The 18,162-nt window shown below is 34.4% G+C and overlaps 1 protein-coding gene across 1 annotated transcript in view; it reads left to right on the top strand.

Moving 5' to 3' along the window:
• Positions 1-12,453, top strand: part of LOC143589129 (ALA-interacting subunit 3-like) — a 35,978-nt gene extending 23,525 nt beyond the window's left edge. Inside the window, exon 8 of the mRNA XM_077069974.1 lies at positions 12,440-12,453. The gene's annotated coding sequence lies outside the window, so the exon portion shown is untranslated. The remainder of the gene's footprint in view (positions 1-12,439) is intronic.
• Positions 12,454-18,162: the final 5,709 nt, after the last annotated feature.

Raw genomic sequence — 18,162 nt, 5'->3', positions numbered from 1 at the left:
CCAATTTGAATAACAATGAGTGATGCGTGTGACTTGGTTTTATTCAATTGATTAACCCAAAGTTATGTACACTGCAATTAAGGTAAGCATCCATTTTCTTAGTAGTGGATTAGTGTTATGATTTACATTATCATACTATATATGAACAAATCAGATTGAATAATGTTTACTGTAATCTATAACAAAGTTAGGATTTTTAATGTAATCTATACATGACCTGGTAAACCTAAGTTTATTAAAACAACACATATCATAATGCATTCCTTAAATAGTAATTTTAGAAGCCCGTCATAAAGAGATTCTAAGATGTCTTAAGAGACATTGAAGAATGTCTCTAAACACCTGTTTATTCTTAAGATGGTTTTGGAATGTTTTTATTTAAATTTTAATATTTTGTTTCTGCAAACAATTTCGATTTATCAAAGTTGCATTAAGTTAAACTCCATACAGTTGTAATAGTATTATCTTTATTGACTTTCATTTGCATCATAAAAAAAAAAAAGAAAAAGGAAAACAAAAGAAAAGTTTTGACATAATGTTTTTCTGTTAAATTTTACTTGAATTCTTAGCTATAAAAAAGTGTCATAACTTTACACTGTAAATTAAATACATAAAAGTATAAGGGGTAAGTTGGTTTGCATCAGGGGTTGCCAAGGGCAATGTGGTAATTTAGAGTATTATGGATAATCAAAAATGTGGTCAAACTGGTTAGATATGTTGGGTTCGTAGGCCTTGTTGGCCCGGTTTATTATATGAAGTCAAAAGAGGAGACGGGTGTGGGCGGTTGGGCCCATGCCCGGCCCGGTTTAGATTTCTTGCATAATAATTTACTAACCCTAGTTCAGTCTCTATATAAACAACATTATGTACTTGTAATATTTGTCACTCAATAAAGATATACCTAGTTGCCACCCGTGGACGTAGGTCAGTTTAGACCGAACCACGTTAAATCCTCGTGTTCGTTTACTGCTTTCGTGTCGTGTTCGGTTTCGTGTGTGCGTTTAATCCTAACAAGTGGTATCTAGAGCTTAGGTTCGGATCACGCGAAGAACACGTTGAACCAGCCGAGTCGCCGCCAAACCATCCAGCCGCCGCCACCCTACTGCGCTAGGGTTCCGCCGCCGCTACGGTTCTCCGATTGTCGTTAGGGTTTACGCCGCCGCTGTTTCGCCGCCACTAAACCCAGCCCGACGATCGCGACTAGGGTTCAGTCCACCGCCATACACCACCGTAAGCCAACGCTTGTTGTTTTTTGAGTTGCAGAAGATAGGGTTGATCTAGGGTTTCGTTTTTTGGCAGCCGCCAAATTAACCCAGCGGTCACCGGGTTCGTCTTGTTGGTCATCAGTTCGATTAGGGTTTGCCGGCAGTAGTGCCACCCTATTACCGATTTGTTCGATCGTCATTCAAGAAGCATCAACCGCTAAAAGTCGTGTCGGGCAGTCTAGCCGACAGAACTGAGTAACCAGCTGCCGTTACGGGTTTGTGGTCGAAGTATAAGTGTGGTAGCCGAGCAGTGAAGCCGGCCTGATTACCTGTTATCGCTGATCAGCCTAACCAAACCAAGAACAAGTTGAATCAGGATTCTATTTTTCATTGAAGAATCGTTGTCAAGTCAGAAGAAGCGTTAAAGAAACGGAGAACCAGTGCCAACCGCGTTTGTCAGGTTTATCGTTTCAGTTTAAAGTTTCGGTTTCTGATTTTCTTTTCGATATTCCGCTGCGTATAAATAGGTTGATTTTTTTTAACAGAGTTCAGTTGAACAGTCGTTAAGTTCAGGCTCGTGTTGCTGTGTCTGTCTCTGTTTTATCCAGTTTTTCGTTTTAGTCATTGCCATGGCAGAAGACGGAAAGTTTTCGATACAGAAGTTTGACGGACAGAAGTTCGGTTGGTGGAAGATGCAGATTGAGGCACTACTTTGTCAGAAAGACTTGGATGTAGTGTTCGAGGATGAAAAACCAGAAAAGCTGTCAGAAGCAGATTGGAAGAAGTTAGACAAGAAAGCTAGGGCTTGTATTACATTGTCGTTGTCGGAAGATGTGGCATTTAACATCATGAAAGAAACCACAGCACGTGGTATGATGGAGGCGCTATCCAACATGTATGAGAAGCCTTCGGCAGCGAATAAAGTCTATCTTATCCGAGAGCTAGTGACAACAAGAATGAAAGAGGGTGGGTCAGTTACTAGTGTCAGTTGACATTAAGTTTGATGATGAAGTTCAAGGCCTCTTGTTATTATCCTCTTTGCCCGACAGTTGGTCGCAAACAGTGACTGCAGTTTGTAGTTCGTCTACAAATATTACTTTCGATGGGATTCGAGATCTGATTCTGGGAGAAGATTCAAGACGCAGAAGTTCAGGTGAATCATCAGGCAATATGCTAGTCACAGAAGGTAGAGGTAAGGGAAAACAGCGAGGCAGTGGGAGCAGGAAGAGGAGTCAGTCTAAGACTCGTAAGGATATTGAATGTTGGGGTTGTAAAGAGAAAGGACACTTCAGGAATCAGTGTCCGAATGGTAAGAAAGAGGTGAACGTTACAGAAGACGACACAGATGACGGGGTCAGTAGTGATGAGGCTTTGGTTTGTAGTGTTGAGAGTAGCGTTGATGCTTGGGTGATGGATTCTGGTGCATCGTTTCATGCCACTCACTGTAGTGAAACGATGAAGAATCTTAAATTTGGGGATTTTGGAAAGGTTCGACTAGCGAATGATGATATTTTAGAGGTTACGGGTATGGGAGACGTTGATTTGATAACTTCAGCCGGTACTTCTTGGACTTTGAAAGACGTGAGGGTTATTCCAAGTTTGAAGAAACGTTTGATTTCAGTTGGGCAGTTGGATGACCAGGGGCACGATGTTAAGTTCGGGAATGGGCAGTGGAAAGTAGTCAAAAGGAATCTCGTTGTTGCTCGTGGAAAGAAAATTGGTTCATTGTATATGGTCGGCATGTCACCGAAAGGAGTGGATCCAGTTTTGGTGAAAGACAAAGTCCGGTTCACAGAATCTCGTGGGCAGAAGAAGGTTCGTTTTGCAAGTAACAAACCCAGAGCCAAAGTGAAGATTCAGGATGAACGAGCTAGGAAGGTTAAATCAGTTGGGGGACATCGTGACAGTGGGAGCACAGGTCGTGTTTCAGTTACAGTTCCAGGTCGACAGTGGATTAAGAAAACCAGTATTCCAGCTGTAAAAGTCTCTCCAGTGAATTACTTGCTGAATATGGAGAGTGTTTGTTCTCAGAGTATCTCGGGATCCGGTAGTTTGTTTCAGTGGGAGCTGGTAGGGACAGAGAACGGGTCAGGGGCAGTTTCAGCCGTGACTGACGTGTTGGAGCTCCGAGGAGCTTCAACGGGCCTTCAGGTTAATTGATGAGAAGGCGGTGGCAACTAGAAGAAGTTTAATGTTCAGATTACAGAAGTATAATCAGGAGTGCAGACGAGAGTACTCAAGGCCTCCGAGTGGGAAATTGTTGGGTTCGTAGGCCTTGTTGGCCCGGTTTATTATATGAAGTCAAAAGAGGAGACGGGTGTGGGCGGTCGGGCCCATGCCCGGCCCGGTTTAGATTTCTTGCATAATAATTTACTAACCCTAGTTCAGTCTCTATATAAACAACATTATGTACTTGTAATATTTGTCACTCAATAAAGATATACCTAGTTGCCACCCGTGGACGTAGGTCAGTTTAGACCGAACCACGTTAAATCCTCGTGTTCGTTTACTGCTTTCGTGTGTGTGTTCAGTTTCGTGTGTGCGTTTAATCCTAACAAGATATGTGATGTTGACTTTTTTTTTTTGCAATGCTGATTTTTTTGGGTCAATTCAAGATTTTGGCCCGTTTAGAAAGTTTATGACAGGGCGGCTTATTCGACTTACCAAGGTAAGCCAAAGGGTTTTTGCTACTACCATAAGAATTTTATTAATTTGTATATGGTTTTAAGTATTAAAACTTTAAGAAATACTTGCTAAAACTTTAAGTATATAAGTTGGTTTTCTGGTTTGTGTTTACAATTTTCAAATACTTGCTAAAACTTTAAAAAATCACCCCAAGTTCATAATTTTCTTCTCTCTTTTTGTTTCCAGAATGTCGACGCTTAACTTGCTTTCATGAATGAAAGTGTCGTTAACACTTAACAGCATAGCAGAAGTGAACAAAAACAACTGAGGTAAATATATTCCATTCCTTTTTAATTTAATATTTCGTTTCAAAATTTAACAATAATTATCTTAGCTTATTCAAATTGAGGTCAAGTCTGTTATCATTACCGGTACAATTATAAGTATTTTACTTGACATGGAGTGGCATTATAATGCTTGTACGACTTGTAACAAGAAGGTTGCTACTATATATGTTCTCAGTGACTATGTAGATGGATCTGATAAGGTGGAACAAACATAGATTATCCAATGTTCTACTATCTGTGCAATCTAACAAATGTCTAATGTTCCCAGGTAACGCAAAGCCACTTATATGCATTTATGATTGTATACTACTAACAATTAGTTTGTTACTATGTAATCTATTTTTCAGTAACCAATAAGTTGTTAGATTTTTCAGGTTCAAAATTCCATAAATGCAGCAAGGCAATGCCAGAGTTCTTTCTCTAATTGTCTTTGATTGTGAAGCTACATTAATGATGAAAAAGACTGCTAAAGACTTGGTTGATAGGATAATGGCTGTATAATTTTATCTAATTTAAAATATCTAATTTTTAATTTAACTAACTGCTTAATTCTGTTTTTTTTTAATTTCAATTTTTCTTTGGGATGATACTCTACCCATGGTTCCATTTGAAATAACTGGTTTGGTTGGGAAAAAAATTCGCTTTTAAATGACCAAGTACCACAAACAACAAGTGCTTCACCATAACCAAATACACCGACAATTCTTCAGTACTTTCTCAGCTCGAAGCAACATATTATATGTATATTATATCTTCATTATTTAATATATCACTTTACATTTAAGTTATAAATTCCCTCAAAATCAAAACAATATGGCATCTGGTAATTTTTATTACCAAGACTCATTGATTTCCAAGATCACATTGTTATATGTTAGTTTGTCATTTTTTATATATGATATCTTAAACCTAAGTTTATTAACAACCTTAATTTATAATGCATTGGTTAAACTATAGTTTTAATGTTATTTTACCTGCGTAGGCTTTTGTTAGATGTTGAAATGATGATGACTCATTATATTCCCCGCATTTTGGATAAATATTGGTAACTTCTCTTATTTATTATAGTTGGCTTGGTTTAACTTATGAAGTAAGGTTAAACCATAATTGACTTAATGTTGTCACCTTATGCATTATACATGCTTTGGATGACTAAATGTTATGGCTGACTAAATGTTACGAATATGTATGAATGTTAATGTTTGTTGGTACAAGTTGTTATTACTTATTCATGTTATTTGGTTTGGTCGTTTGCTCAATGTTTTGTCAACACTATAAATAAAAGTCAATGATAATGATTGTTATGTATAATTCTTTTCGTAAGTCAATAGGAAATGTACGTCTAGAGTAGAGTATAGATAGGGGTGCATTTGGGCTTACAAAGAAAAAAATTACTCATATTTGGGCAATTGGACTTAACAATAATTTGGCTTTTTAAAATAATTCAATGAAAATATATGCGATTCAGTTTGTGATCAGCCAAAATGCTTGGAAGTCATTTTCGCATGTTGTAGATGGAATTAATATAATGGGGTGAATTGAACCACAATAACTTTTTTCTCTGCGTTATCAAATAGTTTTGATTTGTATATTGAACTTTTAATTATGTATTATTCGATCCTTTTATTTGTTGATGATGTGCTTATGTGCATGCATGTTAAACATAATTAATGATGTTAATTTCAGTTTTTTTGTATCACAATCCCGTGTAGTACACTGTTTTATAACCTATTTAATTAATATGACAATTAAACAACACATAAGAGCATCCACACCCATAAATCAATTTAAACCTCCACCTCATCGGAACATCATATTTTAAACTTTTCAGTGTAATTGGATTAACTGGTCGATCAATTTAATCATAGTAAACATTAAGCAAGTTCGGGATGTGCGGAGTGCACACTTTCTTTAGTTTACTATGATGTTAGGGGCGAAGCCCCTAACGAACAGGGGTCCGGAGGCAGCGCCCTTGGTTGCGGGGTTCTAGGCGCGGCAACCCCTGGCTGGGGTTAAGCTGCCATGTCAGCTTGGAAAAATTTTATTTTTCGTTAATATTGCTTCATAAAAATTTCATTAGAAAAATGAATTTTATGATTATGTTACACATAATCATAAGTTTAATTTGGAGTTTATTTATTAACGAATTTTGAATTTTGAATAGATAACTGCTTAAAGCAGTTATCTAACTTTGAAACTGCCTGGAAACTGCCCTAGGGTTAATATATCATTTATATTTTGATTGACGCTTTCTCTGGTTCATCTTCCTCACAAATTCCATACTAAATTCTTGTCTCAATTTAGAGTTTTATCCGATTTAAGTGTTTTGGTGAACCACCAAAATAACTTTTAATCTGAAAGTTATCACACGACTCTCTAAATAATCCAGGTTGCTATTTTGAAATCTCTAACACTTTTCCTCCACCCATAAACCAATCTAAACCCCATTAAAATATAATAAACATGTATATATATATATATAGGGGAAGTATATAATGAAAACTCGCTTGAGTTGTGAAAACCCTATGTAACATCTTTTTTTTTATTTTTTTTGCACACGTAATATATGTTGTAACATTTAATACAAAACATCGAAAAAAAAATTTGTTTTGCCATTTTTTAATATTTTTTTACAAATTTTTATATATGTTTTCAGGAGAGAGAAAAAGTTATATTTAAATTTACATTTTTTATTAACTTTATTTGTAGACCACAAGATTTAAATTTTAATTAAAAACATGTGGTTGAGAATGAGTTTTTAGAGTTTTCACAACTCAAGTGGGTTTTTATTTTAACCTAGCCCTCTCTCTCTCTCTATATATATATGATTTGTGTATAGTGGTTGTGGTGGGGCACTACAAACCGACTTCCAAACGTTTAAGAATGCAAACAAAAACCTCCAGAAACGTTTGTCTGCACCCGTAATGTATTACCCAGAAATAATAATAATAATAATAATAATAATATATTCTCTCTAATGATTGAGTGAACATATAAATTATAACGTAGGAACCATAATTCCCTTTGTTTAATAAAAGTACTTTTTATCAAATATTCAAATTTCAAACCTAATTACTATCAAATAAATTGGGATTATGAAGATATCCACCGTTTCACAGATATTCGGTTTATATAAACTCTAAGCCACATAAATCAACTAACGAAACCATATTTGCTATCATTCGCTACTCGAAACCACTATCGTAACTGCCTTGCACCACCACCGTAGCTATTCGCCACCACCAGCCACAACCATCACGCCTGTAACCACGACCATTCGCGGACGCTTCTGATGGTCACACCCCTTTGCTTCCTGCCGTTGTAATTTAAGTCGGAGTCCGCCATCACCGCTCGCCAACGTTACCACCGGCTAGGTATCTTTGTGTTCTTCCTAATTGCACCAACAACCTTTTGGTAACACGGCGCTCGTACTGGTTAAAGACGAATTAATTGTTTTGCTTTGCTAAACTAAGGTACGGTTTCTGTTTTCGTTTACTCTTAGTATTAATTATATTCCGTTACTTTGTATTACGGTTTCTTGTTTTGTTTCCTCTTAGTATTAATTATATTCCGTTATTTCGTAGTACGGTTTCCGGTTTCTTTCACTCATAGTATTAACTAGGTTAGATCCCGTGTTACACGGACGGAAAATATAGATATATATGAGATATTCATAAATTTTATTAAACCGCGCATTTAATAAAGCAACAATATAATCCAAACCTCGTGGCTTAAACCACCATTTCAATCCTAACATCCAGTCCAAACATTCATCAATAATTTCCCGAAATCCAAAAAAAAAATAAAATTACAAAGTATCAAAATTAAAAAAATAACAATGAAAACAATGAATTGTCTTTATTACTCAATAAATGATGATTATAACAATTTATTTTGAAATTTTCTTCAACTTAGGAGTTAATGTTTAAAATTAATGTTCAAATTAACATATGGAAATTATATAAATGGAAAATTGATGAGTTGGAGGTCTATATGGACATGCTAGTTGAATGCCATGTGAAAACCTTGTATTGCTTTAATAGTATAGTAAGATTCCAATCCGTTACTTTATAGTACGGACTTTGGTATTTTATATTTAATACCCCACAGTTGTCTCTGTTGATATGACACAATTGGCGTCGTCTCATTATTATTTAGTTTTTTTTATTTAGATCCTATTTGATCAAAGTTCTGGTTAGTGATTCTTCTGCATGCAATAGACCTTATAAACTTGTACTCATTATTGCATGTTTTTATGGATAATAATATGAATTTCTGTTAATATGTTATATGTTAGGCAGTTATATTGCCTTTCTGGTTTAGTACTCTGTTATCCGAGCACAACACTTTTCGTGACAGTGTGTTTTAAAAGTTTACGGCGTCTCTAACTAGTACTTTGGTAGTACTTTGGCCATTTAGGGGAGTATGGATCGATCCTAGTTCAGTTATATATTACACGTTACACGTCACACGTTATATGTTACACGTCACACGTTATATGTTACAAGCTATATGTTATATGTTTTGGTTCTGGGTACTCCTTTCAGTACGCGACTTACTTTTGCAGCATCACTTGTCGTGTAAGTCAGTCACTGTTATATGTTCAGTTTTTGTTCTGGTATGATATTGTCATAGGTTCTAAAAGTATCAGTTTCAGTATCATATTTATTTTCGTTATGATAGATTTTGGTTATTATTTTGCTTCCGTTCATTCGTCTTATCGTCATTACTGTTTTTCTTGCCGTTACTGGGCAATTTTTGGCTCAGCAGTGTTTTCTTTGTCCGTGTTTTTCTTATTTGTTCACAGGTAATTCGGGAAATCATGGGAAGTAGTGATGTGAGAGACTAATGACGTTCAAGATTTTATAAGTTAATTCATTGTAGTTTAATAATATGACTTAGGTTGCTTCGATTTATTGTAACTTGGATTGTGGTTTTGATTTGATATCTGTAATAGTGACACGTTAGCCTGTTCCAGGTTGGGGTGTTACACGTAAACTTTCGTTCGCACCATTCAATATCACCAAAAACCTCCACACCCACTCCGATGAAGATGCTATAAGTAAAGATAACCCACAAAAAAACTGAAACTTGATAAAGAGACTTGAACTCAAGCACATAGGAATCATAAAGAGTTTTAACAAAGACAACTTTGGCCAACAGACTAAACAGTTTGGTTTTCCATTGCAATTAACTGTATAAATGGTCAAATAATTGGTCCTAAAAAGCTATTTTGTCGCATAAACACTTGATATTTATCTATAGTATAATAGTATATAATTTTATTCTTTGGAAACATAATAAAAGCTAATCTTTATCTTTACTACGTACATATATCAATTTAGATCATTACAGTTAGTAAACTAATCGTCCAGATCTCATCTCATCTGTAACTAAATCTCATACGATATATACATATATAACAATTAAATAACATGAAGAAATATATGTATATTTACAGGGATTTAGATTGCGTAACCTACACGGAACATAACACCGACAACTCTAAAGATGATGGTGAAGAAACTACAACGGTCATCGTTAACCTTCAAGGTCGTAGCATTACTAACTCTGCCTTTTGTCAGTGTTGCACTGTTGCGTGTATAACCGCACCACAATTCTGTCTTCCGATGCTTAAACTCTCTGACATAATCCGTTGAAGCGATCTCGGCACATGAACAAAACTCTTTGCCCTAGGTCTTATCAGGGGTGCCGGGTATAAATTATAAGATAACATTAAAACATAACACACAATAATAATTATAAAGAGATCTTCCATATTTTTCTTGAATTTTTACCGAACTAATAATGTTTAAGAAATCCTTTTCACAACTAAGCATAGGTTTGAAAATTTTTCAAAATTAATACAATCTCCATTAGTAATGGCAACTTGAAGAAACCCTATAAGGTTAGTCAGAGAATGTAAGACTTAAATTATTGGGAATGCATAAGTTGCCATTACTAACGGCAACTTCTGCCATGTTCTTGTTAAGTTACCATTACTAATGGCAACTTCTGAAAAGTTGTCATTAGCAATGGAAACTTATGACAGGTTGTCGTTAACAATGGAAGCTTCTGAGAACGTGCCGTTAGCAATGGCAACTTCTGCCAAGTTGCCATTACTAACGACAACTTCTGATATCACTTCTTTACTTTAATTCACGGGTGTTTGTTTGAAACAATAAATAAAATTAATGTCATAATAAATACCATGCATGCATTTGTTTTACCAATAAAATTAAAACCATAAAACACTCCATATACAAGTAGGTAAGGTGGGGGAACCAATTTATTATAAACTCACCATTGTATCATTGTACCATAACTTTCTTTAAACACTAAAAAGTGTTTTGCATTATTGTTGTTACTAATGGCGATTCGCTAAACTGCTGGGCCCTTAAACAACGATTTGTTGTTTCTTAGCAAAGAGCACAAGGCGATTCGCAAAACACTTTTTAGTGTTTAAAGAAAGTTATGGTACAATGGTGAGTTTATGATAAATTGGTCCTCCCACCTTACCTACTATATATATATATATATATATATATATATATATATATTGAGGGTTTGATGGTTTTAACTTTATTGGTAAAACAAATGCATGCATTGTATTTATTATGACATTCATCTTATTTATTGTTCCAAACAAACACCCGTGAACTAAAACAAAGAAGTGATATCAGAAGTTGCCATCAGTAATGGCAACTTGGCAGAAGTTGCCATTACTAACGAGACATTGTCAGAAGTTTCCATTGTTAACGGCAACCTGTCATAAGTTTCCATTGCTAATGACAACTTTTCAGAAGTTGTCATTAAACATGGCAGAAGTTGCCGTTAGTAACGACAACTTATACATTCCCAATAATTTAAATCTTACATTCCCTGACTAACCCTATAGGATTTCTTTAAGTTGCCATTACTAATGGAGATTGCATTAATTTTGAAACATTTTTAAACCCATGCTTAGTTATGAAAAAGATTTCTTAAACAATATTAGTTTTGTAAAAAGTCCATTTTTTCTTATGACACTAAAAAAATGACACAAAAATACATGTTATCGTTCTTTTAGATTTTATAAATTTTTTGACACATGTTTCACATCATAAAATTAATGTGTCATAATTCACCCCAGTTAAAAAATGGGGTTTTAAAACATTGGTTATGTGTACAACACCATGTTTGGTTCAAACTAAAAAGATATATTTATAACTCGTTGTTGACTTATTTCTACTTTTGGTAAATTGAAAATAACAAGGTGATGCCACTAGACATATAATCCTGAGGCGGTTGACGTGCCCTCTCTCTCTCTCTATATATAAAAGATTGCTTCAGACACGAAATGGAGCCACCGTTTAAGCCAAAGATAAATTATCAAAGGAAAATTAAGTAGCCCTTTTGACCGGAGGAGCATCAGGCATCGGCTTCGAGATTAATTGCCACACAACTAGTCTCCTGTCTATCGGTATACATTCCGGTACTTGTTGTCATCAGTCCATTTGTTTGTTTACTAGGTTATAAACCCGTGTGATAAACACGGGTGTTTGGCCTAGCTTTTATATTTTAGCTTATGCTTATATTTTAAAGAAGCTTGTAGTTTATTTTCTATCATTTGATAAGCTCTTTCTATTATTTGATAAGCTCTTTTATGTGTTTGGATTAACTTATATTCTGCAAGTTGATAAGCTCTTTTTAAGTGTTTATGTTAGTTTTTTTTAATTTAGCTTATGTTAGTAAAATGACCAAAAAGGACATGTTACATTTTATCACATAACTTATATTTTATATGTATCTACTTTATTTTTATAAGATATATCATCATTTTTGGATAAATTTATATTATGAATGACGTAAAACTTCTAAAAAAATACATTAATATTCAATAAACATTCATCTTTGTTTGGTTATATTTTCTGTAATCATATCTCTAACTGCACTCGTATATAAATAATCTATTCTACGTTGTGTATTCGTGTCTTAATCTATTTTATTAATATCACTAGACCCTCGACTATCAATACCATTATTTAGAGTGTAAGATTCTTGTTGTGCTTTGTTGAATCCTCCATCACATGTATCTTTTTTTCTAATATAATTATGAATTGCCAAAGATGCTAGCACGATATTCTCTTGTGTTTCGTAGGTATAAGTGACATGCATATGTTGTAATATCACCCATCTTCCATACTCCAAAAGTTCGTTCAACATAGGTTAGGATGACATGACACTTTAATATGCATTAAACCATTCCTCACTAATGTTAAGTTTGTTAAAAAGGCCCATAGATTATGCTTTAAAATGAACAATATGCATTAGTTATGCATTAACTACTAATTGATTTGTTAAAATTTATTAGGAATGAGATGGAGTTAAATGGATTAAACCATTTTCCTTGAGGGCAAAATGGGTAATTTACACCCTTACACAAATAAGCTTCTTTAAATAAGTTAAAAAACCATCTCCCTTCAATTTTGCTTATATATAAATTTATAAACATTAGCTTAAAAAGCTAAACCAAACACCAAACTAAGTTTATTTTGTAAAAAAAAGCTAAAGAAGCTATAAGCATGGTTAAATAAACTAGGTCAAACAAAATAGCAAAAAGAAACCATGAAACAATAGATCTAATTAATAACGCGTAAATAAAATACAAATTGACATTTAAATAAAAAGCAACTAATAATGTGAAGTAATGAGATCAATAGCCAATTCTCTCAACAATTCAAGAATCCCTTTTCATGTATTTTCAAGTTTTGCCATTGGTGACTAAAAAATTGTACCTAAATTTAAAAAATTATAGTAGAAAATATTTATTTTCCAATTAACCGAAACAGAAAAATAAATGAATTAGAAAAATCCCAAATGAAGATGTAACTTATCCAAGTTGCATTTGAATATTTCGACTACAACTTAATTCTTATTTGCTGAGTTCCTCCATACACCACAACAAATTACCCTATGTGTAAAGTGTAAACAAATTAAAAAGGTTGAATATTAAGTGAAACAATGGCGAGCTAAATGATTATTTTGATCCTTTTACTAATATTGTTATGTTTGACCCGTTCACTAAAATGTTTTCAATACTGATTATGATCCACTGTTGGAACCGATTCTGAAAACAAGATAATATCAAAGCTAATTTAAAAAAAAATTGATAAATAGTTAAATACTTTATAAGTTTGATGTGAATTTCAATATTAAGAAAATATGATGTTTGAAATAAATAAAATACTGAATTAGTAACTGAGATTTTCAAAGGAAAAAGAAAAGATTTGAAATTCGGTCCAGTCACCAGTTCGGTTGGTCGGTTCAACCAATCTAACCCATAACTGGTTGGATTCAAGTATAGGTTGATAAAACTTAAAAGTACTCAACTGAATAGAGTTAAGGCCTTGTTTAAAGACCTCTTTTGTGTCTCCTGCATTTCTTCATTCATATTTAAATAAAAATAAAAAAAAATTATCCTACCGGAATACCAAATACCAGATTTGTAAATCTTGATCTTTTTTTACTAAGAAACTAATGATGATCTATATTTCAGGTGAGCTATAAACCGATTTGAACCTTTCACTTTTACGCTAAAGTTTTATGTTTGACCTCAATAAGCTAAATCGCAACCTAAGTGCACCAATTTAGATTTTGATGTTTTTTCATATTAAACTAAACTAATGATGAGAAAACAAATAATGCTCTATATAATCTATATAAGTGACACATGGACAAAATAAGCTTTCTTTTATTACAATACAGATTCGGTGGGTGATACATACATACATATTTAGGCTGTTTTCCTGGAGATGTACGCAAGCAGCAAGATGCAAAGAGGCGGGGTAATATATAGAATCCACAGTCCTCGGGTTAAGGAAATTAAGGGAACTGCCATACGGGAGAAATTTTCGATGAATCTTCTGTAATATCCAGCCAAACCTAGGAAACTCCGAACCTGGGTTGGCGATCTAGGAATCTCCCATTTAGCTATTGCTTCAATCTTTGCAGGGTCTACTTGAATTCCATTTTCATTGACAAAGTGGCCAAGAAATTGTACCTCATGCAGCCAGAATTTGCATTTAGAAAACTTAGCATACATTTCTCGTTTCGGAGTAATTCAAGTAAGATCTTAAGATGAACTCTATGATCTTCTTTCGATTTAGAATAAATAAGTATATCGTCGATGAATACGATTACAAATTTATCTAAATAAGGCTTACAAACTCTGTTCATCATGTCCATGAAAGCGTCTGGCGCATTAGTAAGTCCAAATGGCATGACAGTGAACTCATAATGTCCATACCTTGTCCGAAAAGTCGTTTTTGGAATATCCTCTTCTTGAACTTTCAACTGATGGTACCCAGAACGTAAATCTATTTTCGAAAAGAAACTCTTCTTGAACTTTGTGGATGTTGCATCCCCCCACCTTAGAATGAATCTCGTCCTCCGATTCGTTAGAACAGATGTGAGTATTTCTTTTTCATCTCTGATTCAGCTAGGGATGACTCACCAATCATTTTCTTCATCATGAAGGATTCTTTACTTTCCAATGCATTCCCTCAAAGTTCCATATATAGTAACCTGATTGTTTTAAGTTTTGATTATGGTATTTATAATTATAAAAGTTGTAATGCATTTGATGATATGCCAATTTATTTGTTATGTTTTATAAAAGAAATGAACACCAAGGTAAAGGTTATGCAAACAGACTAATGGTCTGAAGCTAGATCATTGATCTAGTATTTATAAAATGTTATTCTCGTACTATAGATTCGAGGTAACCAAAAGCATAAATCAGCGAGACACACTGATCAAGAACCAAGGTGAATATGCTCAAAAGTTTATAACTTTAAAAACCAAGTATTTAAATGCTTATATGGAATTATGTATCTCTAAAACTTTATAAGCAAAGGTAATCGCTGGCCCTCAGGCTATTGTATACGTTTATCTGAATCCTTTCATATGTGGGTAGACGGTGGGAACACCGCACCACGCCTGATTATAGATCTACGAAAATAGATTTACGCTATGGGTACCATCAGTTGAAAGTTTAAGAAGAGGATATTCCAAAAATGGCTTTTCGGACAAGGTATGAACATTATGAGTTCACTGTCATGCCATTTGGACTTATTAATGCCCCAGTCGCTTTCATGGACATGATGAACAGAGTTTGTAAGCCTAATTTAGATAAATTTGTAGACGATATACTTATTTATTCTAAATCGGAAGAAGATCACAAAGTTCATCTTAGGATCTTACTTGAATTACTCCGAAATGAGAAATTGTATGCTAAGTTTTCTAAATGCGAATTTTGGCTGCATGAGGTACAATTTCTTGGCCACGTTGTCAACGCAAATGGAATTCAAGTAGACCCTGCAAAGATTGAAGCAATAGTGTCACACCCCGTTAAGCAATTTGCGGAAGCGTAAAACAGAAATGTAACAGACACCTCTGGTATCAACCACATTGTTTATAAAGAACAATACAAATTAGTTTACAATATTCTACATTGATCTAACTTTGTTTACAATTAGGTGATACAAACTAAATCCAGCCCGTTTAGCGGCTTTACTTCCTATTAGCACACTTGCATCAATTCACCCAGCATTGATCGCAAGTCAAACATGTAGCACATTGACTTTCTAACCCAATCCACTACCTGAAAAACATGTTAAAACAGGTCAACTATAAATAGTTGGTGAGCTTCACGGGTTTCAAGAAATCAGTTGAGCGTACAACAATCACAGTTTGTAAATACGCAACTATGTATGTACGTATGTTCACAAGTACGTTTGTTTGTATGTTTATGATGTAATTATGCTAAGCTACAGTGAAGTCTTGACTGTCTGTGCTGCGCGCGTCCATTTCCCACACTCAATCAACCACTGTGGCCCCCTTTCCGCCCACAACATGCCCCGAGTAGCTATGTCTAACACTACATAGCGTGTTGGTATAATTATGGTCATGTGCTAACGGGATAATGTCTCAGCAAACCGTGCTGGCCCCGCCCGGGTTTGTCAAACCAATAGTACTATTCACAAGACACCGGCTCGAAGTTAATCACTGTGTTTGTGGGGACTTTTGTGTGTTAGCACTTAGATAATTCCCATCATCAAACAGTTCAGAATATATATAGATATGTATCAACATGTTTTTCACCCCAAAAGTTCGTAAAAACAGTTTAAAAGGGGTCATGAAACTCACGGTTTAGTAGATGATTAGCACCGAGTCAGCTCGTGGTTTGTTTGATTCGCTATCACTAGTTCCTATAATCAATATTTTAATAATATTATTATTTTAATATTATTATAATCTCAATACTAAACTGGGCTGTATATCTAATCCGGGTATAGCTGGAACGCCCAGAAAGTGTCAATAGGCTTAGATTGTGATGTTGTTTAATGTCTAATACTCAGAATCGAACTTGGCTCAGTTTCCCCGTTTTTCCAGCTGGGCCAAGTTGTTCGTTTATGCGTTCAGAAAACAGTTATGGGGAAAGTAAGCTTTGGTAAATGTGTTGGTCGATAAAATGATTAGGTTATATAGAAATATCACACATTGGGGTTCCGGATTCGCTACGGGGCCCGTTTCCACTTATTCAGTTTGATTTGAGGAGACACAAGCATAATTTATCCAGTTTGTCCAGGTTTCTCATAAAAGGTTCGTTTTTACTTAATTAATCCAAAAATATAATTTTTGATCACTCTTGGTGTTCTGATATTCCCGCAGGTTCGTTAATCATGAACTTGCTGGTTTTTATCAGAATTGAATTTGTTTAATTTTCAAATTAGCATAATTAATTAATCGTTAATCATTAAATTATGAAAATTTAGCCACTTACCAAATAAAATATGTAGATTTTTATAAAAATATTTTTGGAATTATTTACTGGTTTATTAATTTCTAATAATTTATTTTACTTGCTATATTTAGCTTGAAAATTGTCCGTTTATCCCAAACGATTTCCAAAAATTCCACAAAAATTCCTGGATGCTCAAATTATATCTTAAAACCATATGTATCAATTCTAGAAGGTAACAACCTTGTTCAATATTCTTTTCGGGCCAAATTCGGCTATAAAAACTCATACGAATGCATATGCACAAAACATACAGACTTTTTCAAATGTTCTCAAATTTTATATGTGATCAAAATATACCAAATCTGAGTTTCCCACAAAAGTTCATAATTTTCAAGCATTTTAACTATTTTTCCAATATTAACGTCCCAATTCGGTAATAAATTCGCCAAATATTATTGGATGGTCGAAAAATTACCAAATTTGAACAGGGACTCAATCATATGGTTCCTGATGTCCCTGAAAAATTTAAAGACCTAAAAATATGCACATAACAACCTTAACCTATACAGCCCGTAATTAAGCATTGCGGCGTTACCCTTAGCGGTTTTCGCTCCCTTAATCCAATTTCCGGGTTCTCATGCTTCTATATGAGCTAAGTACAAGTCCTGTATCACAAACCAAGCATGTATCATCAAGAGAACAGCCATGAAAATTAGGGTTTCGGTTAGGGTTCTTAACCGAACTTTTGAACCGTAAAAACGTCGTTTAAACCCTTTAATCCGTGTTTATGGAAAAAAAAACTATCAAACCAGGTTCCTAACCATGTGTATGATCAAAAAATGTTTATGGACCATTTTTAGGATTTTTACATGGTTAGGAATGATTTTTTGGTAATCAAACTATGTTTATATATAATCAAACATGGTTAAACCAGTTAAAACTTAATTGAAGTGATGTGATTACCTTTTGTTCATGGCTATGTGATTAAAATCAGAGAAATATGTGCAGATGTTGGTAAGGATGAAGTTTTAAAATGTATTGGAATGGATAAATATAAATAGAAGACTTAAAGTGGGGGTAACCCTTATTTACGTACGGGAGAGATATGGGCCCTTTTTGGCCCAAAATTTTGGACTTGCAAGCCCGCACGTGAAAACCCAAGTTCAAATTTATTTCGGGTTCAGTTTTTGGCGTGAAA

The sequence above is a fragment of the Bidens hawaiensis genome, unplaced genomic scaffold, assembly GCF_021521415.1.
Source record: "Bidens hawaiensis isolate Kalapana, Puna unplaced genomic scaffold, B.hawaiensis_p1.1 tig00037235_1, whole genome shotgun sequence".
Lineage (NCBI taxonomy): Eukaryota > Viridiplantae > Streptophyta > Magnoliopsida > Asterales > Asteraceae > Bidens > Bidens hawaiensis.
Note: the sequence above shows the minus strand (reverse complement) of the source record. Positions and strands in the feature narration are given on the sequence as shown.